The following is a 20,111-nucleotide window of genomic DNA, read 5'->3' as shown; positions in this document are numbered from 1 at the left end:
AATGGAGAAGAAAAGGGAGAAGATTTCTCATATAAATGGTGGACCTGTCAAAAATTATAGGTCTAGTCTAACTAGAGTTGAAAAGTAGTAGATGAGGTAAGGCAAGGTGTTTTCCCAGGGGACTCCCAAAGCCTGGAAGAGAATGGTTTGAAATATATTAAACAGCTAGAAGACACCGAGCCTTTTTAAAAAGGATATAAAATATGCAAACATTATTTTAGTGAGATTTATCTGGCTGGAGTGGACAGACCAAGTTGGGAGTTGGGAGATTTTAGAAGGAAGAGTATTGATTAAGGAGACATTACACACGCATCAAAAGTTTAAAGAAATAAATGTGTCCTGTGACACAGCATTTCTACTCCCAAGAATTTATCCTAAAGAACTAATCATAGATGCACATAATGAGTCAGCTACTAGAATATTTAGTACAGTATATTTATATAACAATAAATTGGAAACTTAAATTGACCAATAGGTGGCTGGCCAAATATTATTATCATACCACTATGTAGTGGACTATTACGGAACCATTAAAATTGGTTAAAACTATTATAGACTAATGTCATAGAAAGATGACATAGTGTTAAAGGAAACAGGAAGTTACAAAATACTGTGTACTCGTATAGTATGATCCTATGCAGGTAAAAGGGAAAAAAATGGGGGCCGGCCTGGTGGCTCAGGCGGTTAGAGCTCCATGCTCCTAACTCCGAAGGCTGCCGGTTCGATTCCCACATGGGCCAGTGGGCTCTCAACCACAAGGTTGCCGGTTCGATTCCTCCACTCCCGCAAGGGATGGTGGGCTGTGCCCCCTGCAACTAAGATTGAACACGGCACCTTGAGCTGAGCTGCAGCTGAGCTCCCGGATGGCTCAGTTGGTTGGAGCGCATCCTCTCAACCACAAGGTTGCCGGTTCAACTCCTGGAATCCGGCAAGGGATGGTGGGCTGCGCCCCCTGCAACTAGCAACCGCAACTGGACCTGGAGCTGAGCTGCGCCCTCCACAACTAAGACTGAAAGGACAACAAATTGACTTGGAAAAGAATCCTGGAAGTGCACACTGTTCCCCAATAAAGTCCTGTCCCCCTTCCCCAATAAAAAAATCTTAAAAAAAAAAAAAGGGAAAAAAATGGGTGTGTAAATGTGTACGTGTGCATCTCTGTGTGTAACTGCTAAGTTAAACAAATATGACACATGTTGATTCCATAGAAAATGCAATTTTTGTCCTTTTAAGCATTTATTCATTGGTGTTATCTTTTCCTGCCCTAAGATGAAGTATGGAAAAGGCCTATCCTCTTAGATAATAAGAAGTCCTTTAGCCAATTATACTCCTAAAAAGCCACAATTCAATCTTAAGTAATAGTAAAATTTCAAATTTAACTTTGTGTTCACTTTTCTTCCCGCCCCAATCTTTGACTACTTCACTCTGAAATCTTATAGTGGGGAAAGTTGGGGCTGGGGGGAGATCCCTCTGCAGTACTCGCTAGACTTAGGATGGCTCATCAGGAAATTTGAACTCTAAAACCACCTCTATACCCCGGACTAGTAAATTAATCAGCCCAATTTTTCATTACCTCGTGAGAAAAATGGAACTAATATTACTTGGCGTACATGCCTCTTCGATTTATTATGAACATCAAATTATATCATAGAAGCAGAATTATTTTTATAGAGTTAAAAAGTGTTTTATTGGTGTATTATCAAATACAACCCACTATATACCAGGAATCCAAAAAACCAAATGCCTACAGGAGGCCAGGAAGGTAACCTAAATGACTACTCAGGCCAAGGGTTAGAGGATAAATAGTAACTGCCACCTGACCTGGACATTGGGTGGGGAAGATGGTGAACCAAGAGAGAGAGCTCATGCCTAGTAAGAGGGAGCAGCTACTCCTCAGATCTCAGCTGCTTGTGCCATGTAGAAATATAGGCCGTGTTACTAGATCCTCTGATGGTTCAGGGGAAGCCAAAAATTCTGAGTTTTATGTGAAATCTTCTGATTTTCCAATATTGACTACTTATTTAAATATCAAACACCACAGAGACCAACCATATGAGAGTTGAGCTAATAATGAATAAAGACTAGATTCAGTCCCCAGGACATGACTTCATAATTTCTGCACTAGCCTATAAGCAATTTGAAGGCCGAGTCCTTGACTTTCCTCTCAATATTCGATACAATGTCTGATGTATTTGGTGCTTAATAGATGCTGGTAAAATGATGGATGCATGATGCTAAATTAAAAGACTTGTTTCTGTTGGTAAAGATGTCACATAACTCAATACCTCCTTTTGGCCTTTTGTGTAAACCTTCTTTATATACATGTAAATGTAATTGTAATAATCCTTCCTTTTGTTTTTCCCCTGCTGGTCAAAGTAGAGTAGGGGAAAGCCAGCTAAAGGAATAGATGTAAATAAGAGACTGATGTGAGCAAAGAGATAAGTTAAATAAATAAAATCATAAGATATTTAGTTATTTCTGGTGCTCTACTTAAGCTCCTGTAAAGAGGTTAGATGGGTCTGACAGAAGTGGAGATTTAGCTAACTAAAGAGGTAAATGAGGAGAGAAGCACTTGGGGGATGTGGGTCTCTGCTGTAGAGACAGCAGGTAGTCAGAAATGACTTCCTGAGAATGTGATGCTATTTAATTCAACAAGTGATTTAATTCAACAAATGTCTATTGAATGTTAACTGTGGAATATATCGGCAAACAAAGACCTCCAGCCTTCATGGAACTTATATTTCAGTGGGGGAGACAGACAGTGGACGTGATAAATTTAAAAATTATAAAGTATATCAGATGTTAAAAGGTATGATGGTCAATTTTATATGCCAGTTGGCCAGGCTATCGTCCTTAGTTATACAATCAAACACTAATCTAGGTGTTGCTGTGAAGGTTATCCTTGATAATCTGGGGAGACCAGATTCAATCAGTTGAAAGACCCTAAAAGTAGAGAAGTAAGGCTTTACTAAAAAACAAGAAATTCCATCTATAAACTGTGGCTTTCACTCCTGTGAGCAGTTTTAGCCTGCCCTTCCTGACAGTCGGCCCTGTGGATTTTGGACTTGCCTAGCTAACCCCCACAGCTGCATATGCTAGTTCCTTACTACATCCATATCTCTATATCTATATCTATATCTATATCTATATCAGTTAAAACTATATCTATCTATACGAGGCAAGGCCAAGATTTGGACTCAGCCTGGCTTCAGAGACTGTGTTCTTCACTACTAAGCTCTACGTGAGGAAAAGCCATGTGAGCGCGACCAGAAGGGTGAGTGCTGGACCTTAAACACGGTCAAGGTCCCATCCTTCAGCTCAGTGCAGACTGCAGCGATAGGTACAGGCAGCCAGGGATGGACGACTTGGGGGCTGGGTTCCTGGTAAAAGAAGACAGAAAAGCTTTAGTCAAGAAATGGAGTCAGAGTCACGAGCTGCGACAAAATGAACCTTGAACCAAAGGGCAGAAGGCAGGTGGAGACATAAACAGGTAGATGTCAGCCTCTGGAAGTCAACCCTGAAAAAGGTTAAGAGAACGGAGTAGAAACAGAATGTCCTACACGTTGCTGCAGACAAACTAGAAGTGAATTTTACTTCTTTGCAGTGAGGTACACCTAAAAAAAAAAAAAATCTAGTTTTATAGCAATTTATCTGGAATCATGGTCATCATAGCAAAAATGAAATTCTGCTTTACTCCTTTTTTTGTGAAGATGCGGGTGTATGCAAAAACTGGGAATAGTGAATGTGCTGAAATAACAGTGAGCAGCTTTGAGCAGACTCTGAGTGTATTTATAGCTATCAAGCACACGAAACACGCCCACGTCATACACCCTCTCCCCAGGAATCCAGGATGTATAAAGAATAATACAAGGTGTACATTTTGCAGTCTATACCACACACAGGGTGTGCGGGGCATAATACCTTAAAAATCCTTTATAGTACCTGACCAGTGGGTTTTCAAAGCTATAAAACCAGTGACTGGAAGGCTCATAGACAGAATTGTTTTGAACGTAAGATTTTTTTTTTCTTTTTCCAAACGTTGGCACTGACATAATCTGTCTGAATCTCTCAAGACATACCAGTTGTGACCTCAGATGAATGGATTGATAATAGGATGGCAAAGGGTTGGAACTCTTCCTTTTTATTCCATACAGTTCCCTACCGTTACTTTTAACAAAATACATTGCTCTTGTGATTACAAAAACTTCCTTTTTTTACAAATGTCATGGGCTTTCTAGATAGAGCTGTCTGGCTTTCTAGTGTAAAATGCAAAGTGGACTCTAGGGGTTACAGGCAGGACAGGTACTTCAGTCAGAGGGGCACTTCCCCAAGAGCCCCGAAGATTTAGGAATAAATTTGTGAAACTCTAGGACCAAATTCCAACCAATACAGGCATTCCTTGTTTTATTGCGCTTCACTTTATAGTGCTTCACAGATGTGTTTTTTTCAAATTGAAGGCAAGACCCTCCACCAGCAAAAAAGATACGGCTCACTTTATTGCAGTGGTCTGGAACTGAGCCTGCCATATCTCCAAGGTATGCCTGTAATAGTCCCTAGGCATGAAAAACTGGAGCCCCGGTGGCCTTTTGATTTGTCATCTTTAGAGGCAGTGGAGAGACATACATCGTTTACCAGAAAAGTCATCACTTTCGCACTCATCAGAATAAAAGGGAAAGGAATTACTGTGAGAGCCAGGCTTAGAACACATAGTACAAAGGATTGAGGGCATCTGGTTTCCTGTCACCAATTTAGTGAAGTGCAAAGAACAGAAAAGATTGGCAGTCTCAGAAATGTTTAATCTGAGAGAGAACATAGGCAAGCATGTGTTGCCTTTTCTAGACCAAGTAGATCTCAAAGGTTTTAATGCAGCAAACACAAACTGAGTACCCACTGTGGACTGCCGAGCTCTATAGGGAGTTCATGGGGAAATTCTGCCTTCAAGGAGTTGATAACTTGACTTCTGCCTTTGCTTTCCAGGACTTTGCAGCAGCTTAAACACACTAGCTCTATTTCTTGCAATTGGGTTTGCTTGTTTGTTTCGTTTTGTTTTGGTCTCTCACTGTTTCTACCACCAGTTTTTCCAGATATTTGATGGGTGGTGGACTTTATTTTTTACTTCAATTCTCTCACATTTGATGTCCCAAGTGAAGAAAAGACAGATTAACAATATGTTATCTGTTGGGGTGTTTTCAGTGACTCCCTCCTCGGGGTTTCAAAAGTCACAAAAGCTCACTGACAGGAGAGAACATCTCTTTCTCTGAGCTGTGAATTCCTCCATTAGGTATAAACCATCTTTTCTCTTGTAACATAATTTTGTAATGAGTTCTTTTTCAGAATAATCATAATAGCAAAAGTTATAAATCCATTCTTTCTTGCTCTTAATTGATCAGTTAGTTACTAAACATCTGACTGCTTTGGCTCTGCGACACCTAGCAACATCACACTAACAGGTTTCAGGTGCATCCGTTACTATGTGACTAACTGTCACTCACAGGGGGAACAAAGAAAAGCCGAAGTCACCTGGCTTCTGATCTACCACAGGCCCCCAGAATTCTTTCTTTCTTTTTTCTTTTTGAATCATAATGTGGAGCTAATGGAATGCTCTGAAGGGAAACCCGACATAATCTAGTGCCTGGCTTCATAGGAACAGGGAGAAATAAAACAAACACAACTTATGAAGGCCATTTATTGAAATGAAGAAATAAAGGATGACACCAAGGCACATTGTATTCTTTTTCTGTTCTTTGCTCTCCAGTGAGAGAACACTTCCTAGCCTCCATGCCTGTCAGCCATGCTTTTCAGGATGAGCCTCTCTCTCCTCAAGCTCAAGCAGGCCTTTGTTGAGAAGCAGCCCAGGACAGGAAAAGGATAGTAAGTGAAGGGGAGCAGAATATGTTATCCCAAAATAAGCCACTTTGGCATACTTATTAATTTGAATTAAAGTTACTTGAGAAACAGCTGGTACAGAAAGGATACTCTGACCCTCCTTTGTCCCTCTGAAAGCAGAAAATAAATCTCCCATGTGACACGTCCTTCCCCTGTACCAGGAGGGTAGAAAGCATCCTTCTCACCAGAGATAGGGAATTTAGGGCCAAAAAGGCTGTATAAATAAACCTTGTTACTTCCTCAATAATTTACTACCCCAAGCCCAAACTTCTGTGTCTTGTCAATTCTTCACAAATTTGTTATTTCTTTGTCTAAAAGGTATAAAAGCTGTCTGCTTTGGTCACTTCTCTAAGTCTCATATTTCTATGGGCTCTCATGCGTACAAAAATAAATGTGTTTTTCTCCTGTTAATCTGTCTTATGTCAAATTAATCATTAGACCAGCCAAAGAACCTAGAAAGGAAGAAGGGAAAAGTTTTCCTCTCCTACATAAACCAGGACAAACCAAATAACACAAAACGTGTTCTTTCAAATTCAGACAGAGTTCAGAAATCTGTACAAATTCAGAGGCGAGAGACCATTTTTAGTTTGGAAAAAACAAGAAAGGGGTAACCAAGAGAGTGGCTTTTGAATTGAGCCTTGAGGAATGGGTAGGATTTCCCTGGCAGAGATGATGGATAGGGAAAGATAACGATCTGCTTCTGCCATTGTGTCCGCTTAGAACTCCATCTCCCTGAGTTCCAGGATCTTCCTTTACAAGATGAGGATTTGAAAATCTGGAAGGTTTCCCCCCAACTCACCGCTTGTTGTAGCATGCAACACTGACTCCAGTTGAACTTTGGCTAATCTAATATTTGCATGGATCTTGACCAAGATCTTTTCCATTCACCTCTTTTATGGCACTTTTTGTCTTTCTCTATTTCCCCCCATTTATCCTCTTTTTGCGTTAATAATGAAACGATCACAGCGTATGTTGTGTAGTTATCAGCTAGTGCCGTGATTACGCTGCGTCTGCACCACCACACTTTAGTGGCTTATGGCATGAATTGTCATGCTCACAGGTTCCTGGGGTAGCTGCTCCAGCCTGGACTTTGCTGGGTGATTCTGCTTCACCCTCCAACCGTAGTAGGCTTCAGTTGTTTCTCATTATCCCTTTTGAAGAATGTTTTGGATCCTAACCTTTGTCTACACCATCTCCCAACACATCACTTATGTGGAAAAAGACACAGATAAATATTCATCAGCTAAATCAACACAAAAACCACAAAATTTTCCAGTGTCTTGTTTAATGTCAAAATGAGTTTTCTAGAAATAGCTTAAATCAAACCATAAGGAACTGCCGTCTGGACCGCTTTCCACAAGGTTTATACACGTGGCACAATTAACCATTCTTGTGTGATAAAAGTAATGATGAGTATTCCAGTAACATCTCATTAAATAAACCTAGTACTTAAAAAGATGGGTAAAAATGCTATACCTGACTAATAATCAAAAAAAGTATAATTTTAAACAAGAAAAATAATAAAAAAAATAAAAAGATGGGAAAATCTAGGGTGGCAAGGTCACGACCTTTATACTTTTTCTAAAGAAAGTGTTTGATAAATAAATTATTAATGAAAAGTTATTAATGAAAATTAATGAAATTAAATAAATTATTAATGGAAAAAAGGGACCTATTCGCCTTTCTCAGGAAGTCCTTTTGAATACCCTTGAACTTCAGTGACAGCATTTCTTTGCATATGAATGATGAACAAATTAAAAATCATATTTATTTATTTGTTAAAACAGGTCTAAATGAAGTTCTCCTTGGAAATTTGGTGGGAATTAGCCCATATTCCATGAGAGCTTTAAAATACAAACGTGTAGATGTGAAAAAGAACTTTATAAATCAGACTTCAAGTCACGTGAGTCTTTCAGGTCATTATTCTGAATTAGAGTTTTCACTGTGTTAAGCCATTTTACACACCTCCTGATGACGTAGGAGAGATAGCAAAAGAAGAATTGCTTTGGATGTTTTAACCCAGATCAGTCAGGCCAGACAAACCTCATTGCAATCGTGACCCAACTGTACCACACTAGGGCCCAACTGCACTGCACTGAAAAGAAAGGCCATGAGAAACCCAAAAGAATACGAGCATTATCCTTCCAAAAGTGGCGCTGCTTATATCTGAAAGTAATTCTTCCTCCATGGAATACAGATGGACAGTCCCTGTTTGTTCTTCAGAAAGTGTATTTTTCTAACAGTTCACTGTAATGATTGGTTAGAGTGTGAAAATGTGTATGTGCTTTTGCTTACTATTTGTATTTCCAGTTTCTGGAAGCTAGAGACTTTTTCCTTAAAATGTTAAATCCCCGTGCATTGGAGTAAACATCATTTTTTTATTTATTACTGTACCACCAATTTTATGATGATTTACTGTTAGTGATTCTGTGTTTCTTTACAAACTTAAAAATCAAGTAAATTTTTCTTAATTTTCTCTCCCACCCTCTCTTCTAGAGCTCTTGAATCCTTGATTTTTCATTTTGTTTTGGTTTTGGTTTTGTTTTTTTCTTACTACCAAATCTTCCCCTCTTTACTTTCCCAATCACCTTTAGGCCCCATCAAAAACCTTAAACTTTTTGGAATTGCCACTTGGCAAGGGTTATGTTTATGTGTTTCAGTTCTGAAATGCAGTGCCAAAGATTTTAACTTCACTCAGCCTTTAATCAAGCTAATCAAATCACAGACTAAGCCTTCCAAATTCACAGCTTGCTCATGAACTAGACAAGTGTGGGATGGGGGAGGAAGCTGGAACACTGGGTACTGCATGCTCCTCCCTGTCCCTCTGTCACCTCTTTTACCAAGAAAATTTTCTTAAGCTCCCAGCTAAATGACCAACTCTTTTTAACCCTCCTTCCTTTACAGTAACTTTCAGTATTTATTAGTGCTTTTCAATCTTTCGTAACCTGTACACCTAATTTTTCAGTCTTACCGTCTATAATTTTATTGCAAACATCAGAGTGTCCCCCACAAGGTATAAAATTGTAATATTGAATACTTTTCCATTCACATACACCTAGAGATTCTCAACCCCCTTGAGTGTGGAACGGAGGGGACAGGGGTTGACTCTTCACTCTCCCACATGGCCCGCTTTGAGAATCACTGGTCCACCTCTCCTGCTCCTTGGAGTTTGGTTAGTAAATCTGTCAAAATTGAAAAAAATTCCAAAGAGTAATTCCTTATTGTTGGAGATATTCCAAATTGCATTAAACTAAGAGTTGGGTCTATAAATAGTGAATTAATCGGTCCCTGGGGGAAATATCCAGGTTGCTAGTATGAGATTCTACAGTTGTACTAAAACCTTGCAATAGTGACTTTAGGTTTTGCAAGTAATTAAAACTAGCAGCCCACCATGATCCTTGGGCTTTTTTGAATTGTGCTAAAGGGAATTTAGAAAGTTGTTTGACTAGTCGGAATGAGTTCTCTATTTTCAATCACTTTTCCAAAATATGTGGTTCTGTAGTTCAATTTTTTTACTAAATTGGCTATGCACATTCCTAAAAAAAAAATCGATCTAGCAGTTAGTGATTGACAAATGGATAAAGCTCACTACTGGACAATGTGGGAAGCTTATCTTCTGTTAGCATTTCTCCAACCTCAGAAACTTTGGTATTTCTAAAGCTGAGGGGTTTTGGGGTTTTATTTTCCTGGCTTTTTTTTTGTTTGTTTTTAACCTTCCTTGACGAGGCATTGAGGTAGAATTTGTCTGTGAATGTGAAGCATTGAAAGTATTAATTTACACACGTTTTTCATTTGTGGGACTATGTTTTCCCCTTTAGTTATCGATATGCAATAAGCATATCCATAGCACTTTTTTCCTTAAAAATGGTTTATCAATATTATCTCATTAACCCTTACTGCCCCCCTATGGAGTAAGGCAATGTCTCTCTCTCTCTCTCTCTCTCTCTCCCTCTCCCTCTCCCTTCTTCCCTCTTCCTCTCTTTCTCCCTCTCCCTCTCCCTCTCGCTTTCACTCTTTCTCTCTCTCTCTCTAAACTGGGCTGACTAAGTCTTCCAGAAATAAAGAAATTTGTCCAAAGTAAATTGTGTAACACTGTTGCAACCGGAAATAGAGTTCAAGGCAGCAGGATGTACAATTTCTCAATCAAGTTGTAGTAAATTATAAAATTTAACTATATATGTGTATGTACATATATATACATATATATTCAAGGAAGTTTGTTTAAAACATAATTTTCTTTAGAGGGTGCCTATTGGCATCATTACATGAAAAAAAATTCCTAAATAAGGATATGTGAAAATTTATAAGAAATACAAAGCATACATTTATTGCTTCTAATATCGTGGAGATCTTGACTAATAGTTACTGGTATTCAGAAATGCTTCAGGTCAGGAAACCGAAGACTAAATCTATTTCTAAATCTATTTCATTCTCTCTAGAACATAATACCCTCTTGAAATATATTTGATAGTTCAATGACCAGCCCTTGTTCCATTGCCAGAAATATGTTTCTGGCAATGGTGTGCAATACTTGGCCTTGCTCTGATACTATTTTTTGGCCGTTGACTACAAATGTTTAAGTTTCCTTCATGGGAGTCAATGATGCTTTGCAGTGATGCTTTTCCTAGCCTGGTGATATATCATTTTAATATATTTCATCATGGTAATATGTGCAAATTCAAGAGATTTAAGATTCTGAACCATGAATGTAACTTTTGAGTATAAAGGTAAAATTTTGGTGGTAGAATGTTTTAAAGGATACCTGGATGCTAGGTGAACTTTCTGAGGCCACCTTATTAGGTATGGAGTTGTCTGACTCCGTATGAACCACCTTGTTTCTGGCGTACTAAGTACCTCCTAATATCTCCTCCAGCTGCTGGGCTTTTTCACATTTTTCTTTAGGACTGGGAGTGTTTTAGGGGAGAAATGTCCTTGACATGATCACTGCTCCCAAAGCTGTACCAGACTGCTAGCACATTCACTGCCATGCTTAAAGGAGCTGCATTTAGGATCAATAGATATTGAAACTAGCTTACAGTCTTTAAAATGACATATGCTCATTACATGTGAAATTCTCACGACAGTAAAGTACAAAGAAGAAAATAAAAATATAATTAAAATCCCATCACCAGAGAAAGCATCTGACGGTGTGGTGAGCATTCTCCAGGCATTTCTGTCTACACATCTACACATTTGTAGACAAATGCAATTTTACATAAATGAAATCACACTGCACATGCTATTCAAAAACATGCTTCTTTTCAGTCAATGATTTCTCCCAGACATCTTTCCATTCCCATCAATACAGAACTACTTTCTTGTGTTATAGGCTGAATCCATATACCATTATTTACTTAAATTCTAGTCTGTTTCTGAATTTCTACTGCTGTAAACAAAGCCACGATGAGTATCCTTCAACTACGTCTGTTCTCACTTATTCATTTATTTCTTTTGGAATAATTCTTATATGTGGAGTTTTGGATCATTTTTATGCATATTGACAAACTCTCCTCTAGAAATATACAAATTTACATTCTCACCAATAGGTCATAAAAGTAGCCATTTTCTGAAACCATCTCCAACTCTGAATATTATTAACCTTTTTAATATTTATCAAATGGACCCCAAAATGATATTTCATTAATATTCTAATTGGATAGTCTTTGATTCCTAATAAGGTTAAACATCTCCTGTGTTTATTGGTCATTTGGATTTCTTCATTTTGTAAATTTCCAGTTCATTTGTCATTTCATTTCTTTCTTCCCCCTACATATGTATATGTTTTTTAAATTTTTTGACCTTTATTATGTATCATGTTGCAAAACATTTTCCCAATTTGTCTTCTGACTTTCTCCCTTCTTTTTGGTGTGAGTTGTGTTTATTTTTTGTTTGGTTGTTTACAACACAAAAGTTTAAAGTAAAATTATAAATCTTATCATTTTTGATTCCTGGATTTTTGTTGCATAGTTTAAAAAGGTCTACCATACCCCAAAGGTAAAACTATTTACCTATTCTTTTCTTCTAGTAGTTTCAGTGTTTCATCTGTCACACATCTTTTATCCATCTAACAGGTATTTACCTGTAAGGAGGTGAAATCTTGATCTGTTTTGTTTTTCTGAATGACTGACGTATTGTCCCAAACCCTCACAGAATGATCTTTTTTAATAAAAAAACACGTATTTAAAATGCTACCTTCATCATATAAATTAATATGTGTGAGTATATCCAGCATAGTGATTAAAGCATTGTATTTGGAATCAGACCTCAATAAAATTTGGTCATTTTCTTCATTTCTTGTTAAGGTTTTCTAATTGTAATTTATAGTTTTGTTACTATTGAAATTTATGTGTTGTCTGTCAATATCTTTTATAACTAGGTATTTTTTGTCTATAAGCCAACATTAATTTTGTATATATAGTTTAAAGTCACCTGCAAAAATGATACTTTTGCTGCTTTCATTCCTTATTTGACTCCTTGGTTAATATATTAGTGGCCCCTCTATTTTACTCCAGACTTTAATGAATTAAAGAAATATTCATATAATTCTACTTCACTAAGTGTTTTTATTGGAAGTGGATGTTAAATTTTATTAAATGCATTTTTGGCATCAATCAAGGTGATCATACAATTTCTCTCCTTTGACTTGTTAATATAGTGGATTATATGAATAGTTTTTTAAAGCTATAAGCTATATTTGCATTTCTGGAATAAATCCCACTTGGTCATAGAGTTACAGTCTTTTAATGTACTTCTGAATTCTATTCAAGATATGCAACATTATTTTTGCATTTATAATCTGATTGTAAACAATGTGTCTTAATAGTCCCACCATTTTTTAGTCCTACTTCAAGTAGTAATTTCGAAGTCAATTCATTTAAAATATCATGTGTTATAAAATGAAACTACTATCACGTGAATTTACCCCTAGAGAGTGAAATTGTCTATATGAATTTGCTTAAACAATAGTTCAATTACATTAAAATTTTGAAACCATAGGTGTATACCCAAGACAATTGAAACATGTGGCCACACAAAAAAAGTGTTCACCAAAGTCCATAGCATTATTCATAATAGCCAAAAACTGGAAATAACCGAAATGTCCACCAATTGATGGCTGGATAAACAAAATGTGTTATATCCATACAATGGAATGGTATTCAGAAATAAAAAGAAATGAAGTACTTATACATGCTACAACATAAACAAAAATTTTAAAAACATTATGCTAAATGAAGGAAGCCAGCCACAAAGAGCCATATGCTGTGGTTCCATTTATATGAAATGTCCAGAATGGGTAAATCATAGACACAGAAAGTAAATTAGTAGTTACCAGAGACTAGAGAAAGTAGGGGATGAGAAATGACTACTGACGGGTACAAGGTTTCTTTTTAGGGTGATGAAAATGTTCTGAAATTAGATAGTGGAGATAGTTGTACCACTCTGTGACTATGCTAAATATTATTGAATTATACACTTCAAAAGGCTGAATTTCGTTATATGTGAATTATATCTCAATAAAGTTATTTTTTAAAAAATAAGAATTGTATGAGGGGAAAGTATTGAAGCCACAGACGGAAGCAATTATTTACTCCTTTTTTTTCCTCTTCCCAAAGGCTAGCCCAGGAATTTTGAAAACCCCTGTTAAAAACTTGCTTTGCGGTAAAAGGCACAAGGAACACTCTAAGTCTCTTGACTGACGCAGACTGAGAAATTTATAAGGTTTCCAATCGTCAGCCATAGACCTGGACTAATTTAATTGTAGATAGTTTAATTCTCCTGGTCTATAAAACTTTGCTAACAAAGGGCTTTCCATTTTAGTAGATATAAATTTGAAACCCATTTGCACAAATCCAGCTGACTTTCTGTGTCTTTCTGCTCCTACTACAAAGATAATGACAAATCTGCTGAAAGTGGGCTGGTGGTTGGATGGATGGGTGGGTATGATGGATACACAAACCTTGTAAAAAGGAGGGAGGAGTGTAGGAGAACCGTGATGTGTTTATCAGAGAAGTGTGCTCTAATCCATAAACATTTTTTTCCAGGCTTTATACCCTTCTTGGAAAGGCTACTGTCCCTGTTGTCACCCTCCAGAACCATCTAGAAGCACCTGATCCTCACTGCAATTGCTGAAAGACCACATCAACTCAAGTGAGTCACCAGTTAAGACCCACGTTATCCTTTTGTTGTCATTGTTGTTATCTAAAGGGCCTTGTTGCTTCACGCAATCAGTCAGTCAGAGTCTGGTATAGGACTCTTAGGAAAATGTAGTCAAGTCTGTGTTTAACACTTCATTGCCAATTCAGTAGGGTGTGTGAATGAACACCAATTTGGAAATTATAGTACTGTAGGGTGCAGTACCACTGATTTCAATCCTCACACAGGAAAAAAATCTACCACTGTGTTTGCCCTCACCTGCAATCACTGTAGATGCAGCCATATGTCTTTGAGAAACTTGGATTTAATTTCTGAAATACCATTTTAAAGTGTTTTTTTATCTAATAGTTGTTAGGGCTGGGTATCTGCACTAGAGATATGCTTTGAGAAGAAACTAATACATGGAAAATGTTTGCTTTTTATAAACAATCCAGTACTGTACTACTAATGCTTCCACGACTACTGCTACCACTACAACTACTAGTAGTAGAATAATAATTATATAGAGCTAGACATGTCCTTGTCCAATTTACTTGGAATCTATTATTTAAACAAAAAAAAAGAGGGCTAGGATTCCTGATAATCAATCTAATAAGGGGTAGCTGGAGCATTTATTATAATAACAAGTAAACCAGAAGGGAAAAACGTTATAAAATATGTCTTCAAGGATGCTGTCGCTATTTAGTCACTATTAGTGGGCAAAAAATTTAAGAAATTTTCCTAAAGTGTCAGTTCCTCAAAAAGTTAATCAGAATTACCATATGATCCAGCAATTTCACTCCTAGATATATACCCAAAGTAACTGAAAACAGGGACTCAAATACCGAAAGTGCCAAAAAAATGTATACAAGTGGACACCTTGATAAACGTTGCTTCAGCAGTAGTTCTCCATAATCAGAAGTGTCTGGATGCTTATGGTAACCACTTTGGCCACCTCTTGTAATTGCAGAAGTCAAACGTGACTTGAATTTATCTTTTGTTATCGCTGTATATTGAGTATTACAATTTTAATACAGTTTTCTCCTTTCTTAAAATGGGTATACATGTTTTTGGCACCCTCTGTATACACTGGTATGAGAACGTTCACAGGCGTGTTACTCACAATAGACAAAAGGAGGAAAACCCAAATGTCCATAAGAAAGAATAAACAAAATGTGCTATATAATGCAATGGGATATTATTCATCTGTAACAAGGAATGAAATTCTGATGCATGCTACACCATGGATGAAACTTGAAAATATTATGCTAGGTGAAATAAGCCAGACACAGAAAACACAACTATTTTATAACTCCACTTATATAAGCTTCCTAGAATAGGCAAAATCATAGAGACAGAAAATAAAACTGAGGTTTCCAGGGACTGGGGGCAGAAAGGGATGAGGTGTTATTGTTTAGTGGGTACAGAGCTTCTGGTTGGAAAGATGAAAAAAGTTCCACAAAGTGAATAACATTGAGAGTGTACTTAATACCACTGAATTGTACACTTCAAAGTGATTAAAATGGTAAATTTTATGTGTATGTTACCACAATTTAAAAAAGCTGGGGGGTGGGAGATGAGGGTAAGGGGGATCAAATATATGGTGATGGAAGGAGAACTGACTCTGGGTGGTGAACACACAATGGGATTTATAGATGATGTAATACAGAATTGTACACCTGAAATCTATGTAATTTCACTATCAATTGTCACCCCAATAAATTTTAAAAAAAAAGAAAGAAAACTGTACAGCTGGAAATGAGCTATCTTTTATGTAAAAGAGTGACTCAGAGGGTGTAGCCAAGAACTCAGAGGGTAGATCCAAAATTAAACAAGCTTCATGCTCATTTGGGATTTACTGGCTCTGTGGAAGTGAGTAGATACCTATGTAAACCATAATGGTGGATAATAAAGAATTTATCTATTCGCGTCCAAAAAAAAAAAATCATGAGTGCACAAGAGGAAGAGAGAGAGAGAGAGAGATTCAGAAGTATTAAGTGATTTGCCTGAGGTCACCTCACAACACTTGCCAGAGTGGGGACTTAAACGTCCTCCAACTGGCCCAGGAGCTTCCTACACTGCTCCTACCATCTCCATCCTCTGGCCATGACAGCATCAGAGCTGAAACAAAGCAGAGAGGTGCCTTCTTTGACCTCAGCTAGGAGTGAGGACATCAAGTGAGTCAAATTTGGGGGACTCTGTGTATGACTGCGAATGGCCATGGAAAATGTCATGAATATTGATTTTGGGGTTACAAACCAATTTTAGTAAGTAGGCAAATTCACCAAATTGAGATCTGCAAATACTGAGGCTCAATTAACTGCATTTATGAAATTTTTTAACTTGGCAAGTATGAGAAGTGATTTTCAAAGAGGTGGCTACAGATTTGGGTAAGGTGCATGGTCTCATTCTGGCTTTACTTCAATGAACACTTCTTCAACATACATGGAAAACATCTAGCAGTCATTTACACACTTTCATGCATATAAGAATCACTTGGGGGAGCATGTTAAAATGCAGAATATGGGCTTCAGCAGAGAGGTTCCAGGGATTTAGGATTGAGCCCAGGAATCTTCATTTTTAAAAGCAGGCTCAGGTGATTCTGACAAATTTTGGAAAGAAAATATATAGAAATTCTAAATCTGGGTTTGTCAGTTGTCAATGCACCACAGCCAAAGACCACCAATAAGTCAAACAAATTTGGGTTTATGGACTGGGCTCATTGCAATCACATAGACCACACACCATGGGGAAACTCTGGGGACATCTCATTAAGAAAAAGTTATTAGGAATTTTCTATGGAATTAGGCTTGTGTTAGGCATTTTGAGGGTGGGTTCAAGAAAGCAGACATTTGCCATGGCTTGGGAGTTATCGGGAAGTAAGAGCAATTCCATGATGGAGTATCTTAATCATTTTTAGCTAGAACACAGGGGGAATGAAGTGGAGCTACAGCTGCAATTGGTAAAGAACCAGGAGTTACTCTGCTAGGAGAGAGGGCATTTGATCATCTTTATAGGTTTGCTTTTGTTGAGTTCAGACTCAGTTACTGAGTGATCTTGTTTTTGTTTTTACTTCATCACTGACACAGAGTGACCTCATCTAATATTCATGCTCTCAGACATTGTTTGTGCTCAACAGGAGAGCATGATGGCCTAGCTACTGGTGCCAAGGCCCAGTTGGTGGTACCAGGCCAGCTCCCAGCTGGTAAGAGTTGCTTTTTCCTTTCTCACTCTTAGACATCGGTTGTTTGTCCCATCCCTTCCTTCTCTCATGGTCATGTCACCCTCCCTTGTCCCATTTTTGCCAATGTTTTACCAGATTCAAGTTCAGCACTGTAGACACCAGGAGGAGTAGCCTTTGCTCACCATTCCTTTCACAATCAGCTTGTGTCATATATGCTGTCATAAAAAGATGTGGATTTAGTGATCATGAGGTCACTAAGAAAGCCAAAACATGTTGTTTAGATTTTTTTAGAAATACAGAATCTACTACTTTTCTAAAATCTTAGGATGTTTCTTTATGTGTTTGTCTTATTCCTTTGTTGTTTTCAGTTTTATATCCCACATATCAGTGAAATCATATTGTTCTCGGCTTTTTCTATCTGACTTATTTCACTTAGCATAATAATCTCAAGATCCATCCATGTTGTTGCAAATGGCACTGTTTCACCTTTTCTTATGGTTGAGTAATATTCCTTTGTGCATGTATACTACATCTGCTTTAGCCAACCATCTATCAAAGGACACCTTGGTCGTGTCCATGTCTTGGCCACCATAAATAAAGCTGCAATGAACATCAGAGCACATATATCTTAGATACAGTCAATAGTTTAGTGGTTACCAGAGGGTACAGGGGGCAGGGGTGCTAGATGAGGGTAAATGGGATCAAATTTATGGTAATGGAAGGAGAATTGACTCTGGGTGGTGAATACACAATGTGATACATAGGTAATGATTTACAGAATTGTACACCTGAAACCAATGTAACTTTACTAGCCATTGTCACCCAATAAACTTTAATTTAAAAAAAAAGAAGAAGAGGAAGAAGGCTCTCTCAAAAAAGAGAAAAAATATCTTAGGATGGCCAAATTCGATTTCCCACTGGTTCTGGGTCTGTCTTGGACAGGATGGCTAAAGCCGATGGGCTTGCTTGGCATTGTCAAATGGTTGGTAAGACCTGAATCTTTGTAAATGGAGTGATGTTTGCCATAAATATCTTAATTATTGCCAACTAAAAATGCTTAGCTTCTCAGAATGCTTTTGTTCAGAATTTAGGGAGTAGAAATGTCAAATCAACCATTTACGTTATAAAAATATGATTTGCCCATTGAAAATATTTGTGTCCTTATATATTTAGGCAATGTCCCCCACTTCCTCATCAAAAATTTTTAATAAAAACTTTTGAGTTATTTCTATAAACCAAGTCTCTGATAGTTCAAAATAATAATCTGTGTGTTTTAGTGCCTGAAGAAGAAAATCTACTTTTACCAAAAAGAAAAAGTAAGGAATTTGGATGAAATTAGCTGAGGGGGAATAGAGAAATCACATCAACTTGACAAAAGAAATAGCCCTAGATATTCTATTTATAGCCAGATCTTGAAATTCCAGGTGATCTTAGTTCCTCTCTGAAGCAATGAACGCACTCTTTCAAAAGGGAAAAATCGTATTTCCAAATATAGAATACCTCATTGCTTCTTTACTATCCTTACCTCTTAATTTTCCTATATGTTGTCTAGAAATAGAAAATGTCTGGAAAGAGAAATACCATAAATATACAAAGAATACTCTGAGGTTTGATTTAGTTCAATCTTGACAGTCACGTTGAAGCACACAATTACTCTACAAATGATCCACTTAAAATATGTTTTAACCTCTTTACCTGGTGTGTTGACAATATATACCAATTCAGTAAAACAGTTTTATAAAAGGAAACCCATATGAAGTAGATTAGTAGTGGGCAAATGTAAGTGTATTTTAGTTTTGTATCTAAAGCTGAAATGATAGACTTGACTCTTTACAACTTTTAAAAATGAAGTGTGGGGCGTGGCCGGTTAGCTCAGTTGGTTAGAGCGTGGTGCTGATAACACCAAGGTTGCCAGATACCAGCAGGAGCCACTGTGAGCTGTGCCCTCCTTAAAAAAAATAAAAAAGAAGCATGTAGCACATAACTTTTTGGCAATCTTCTCCATCAGTGTTAGAAAATTGGAAATATATTCCTTTCATTCCATTTGCCTTTGTTCCCATTTTAGAGATGTACAGATAAAGTAAGAAATTTAGTCACCAAGCTTATATTTTAAGAAAAACAAGTTTAAAGACAGTGTAGGTGGGTCTAGAAATGAATATGCACAGAACTAAGCTGAGGTACACATGTAGGGTTTGTGGGTGCATTGGAAAACATCGCTCTGTCTGACTTCTGCCCAGTTCTCCAACCATAACTTGATCTCTATCCCTCTGAGCCTTCAAAGTCCTGAGTGTCTGATCTTTCATGCCACAAACTAGAGTTCAGGTACTTTGGTGTTAAAATATCCATGAATATGTGACTCTGATCTACAACCATTATGTTCCTGGCTTTTAAAGCCAGGTGAATTGTTTACGTAATAATTAAAAATGGCAAACTCTCCGTTGGATTTACTTGGTGAAAAACAATCAAGAATAATACAAAAGAAAAAATATCCTAATTGGGAGAAAGAGAAGAATGAAAAGGTGGTTCAATTTCATGAACATGTTGTGGGAATTTATGTACACACAGACAATTTGTGTATGTGTATGAAATTAAACCAGTTTTTCGGGAAGACACACATCTGCAACACCTTTTGCCAGCAGACATGTTCTGAAATAGCATAATCACAAGAATGGCATTTAGGTGTGTTCTTTCAGGGTTAACGCACTACAATTTTATTCAGTCTGTTCGTGTGTTTAATTGCCTTCTGTTATTATTTTTCATGCAAGAAACCCAGCCAGAGACCAGTGAATTGAAGCAATTATGTTTGGCTTGCATTCTTCCAAATGAGAACAGAGCCTACAAATTGCAATGAAATCTACCCTTCACCTGCACTTTCAATAATCTGCCTCAGAGCACATGTACAGGCAGAATA

At 37.4% G+C, this 20,111-nt stretch overlaps 1 long non-coding RNA gene across 1 annotated transcript in view; it reads left to right on the top strand.

The window, feature by feature from the left end:
- Nucleotides 1–20,111, top strand: part of LOC117037972 (uncharacterized) — a 31,495-nt gene that overhangs the window by 9,948 nt on the left and 1,436 nt on the right. The window contains exon 3 of the long non-coding RNA XR_004425599.1: nt 13,926–14,031. This is a non-coding gene — a long non-coding RNA (uncharacterized LOC117037972). The remainder of the gene's footprint in view (nt 1–13,925; nt 14,032–20,111) is intronic.

This window comes from Rhinolophus ferrumequinum, chromosome 18 (genome assembly GCF_004115265.2).
Source record: "Rhinolophus ferrumequinum isolate MPI-CBG mRhiFer1 chromosome 18, mRhiFer1_v1.p, whole genome shotgun sequence".
NCBI classification, from domain to species: domain Eukaryota; kingdom Metazoa; phylum Chordata; class Mammalia; order Chiroptera; family Rhinolophidae; genus Rhinolophus; species Rhinolophus ferrumequinum.
Note: the sequence above shows the minus strand (reverse complement) of the source record. Positions and strands in the feature narration are given on the sequence as shown.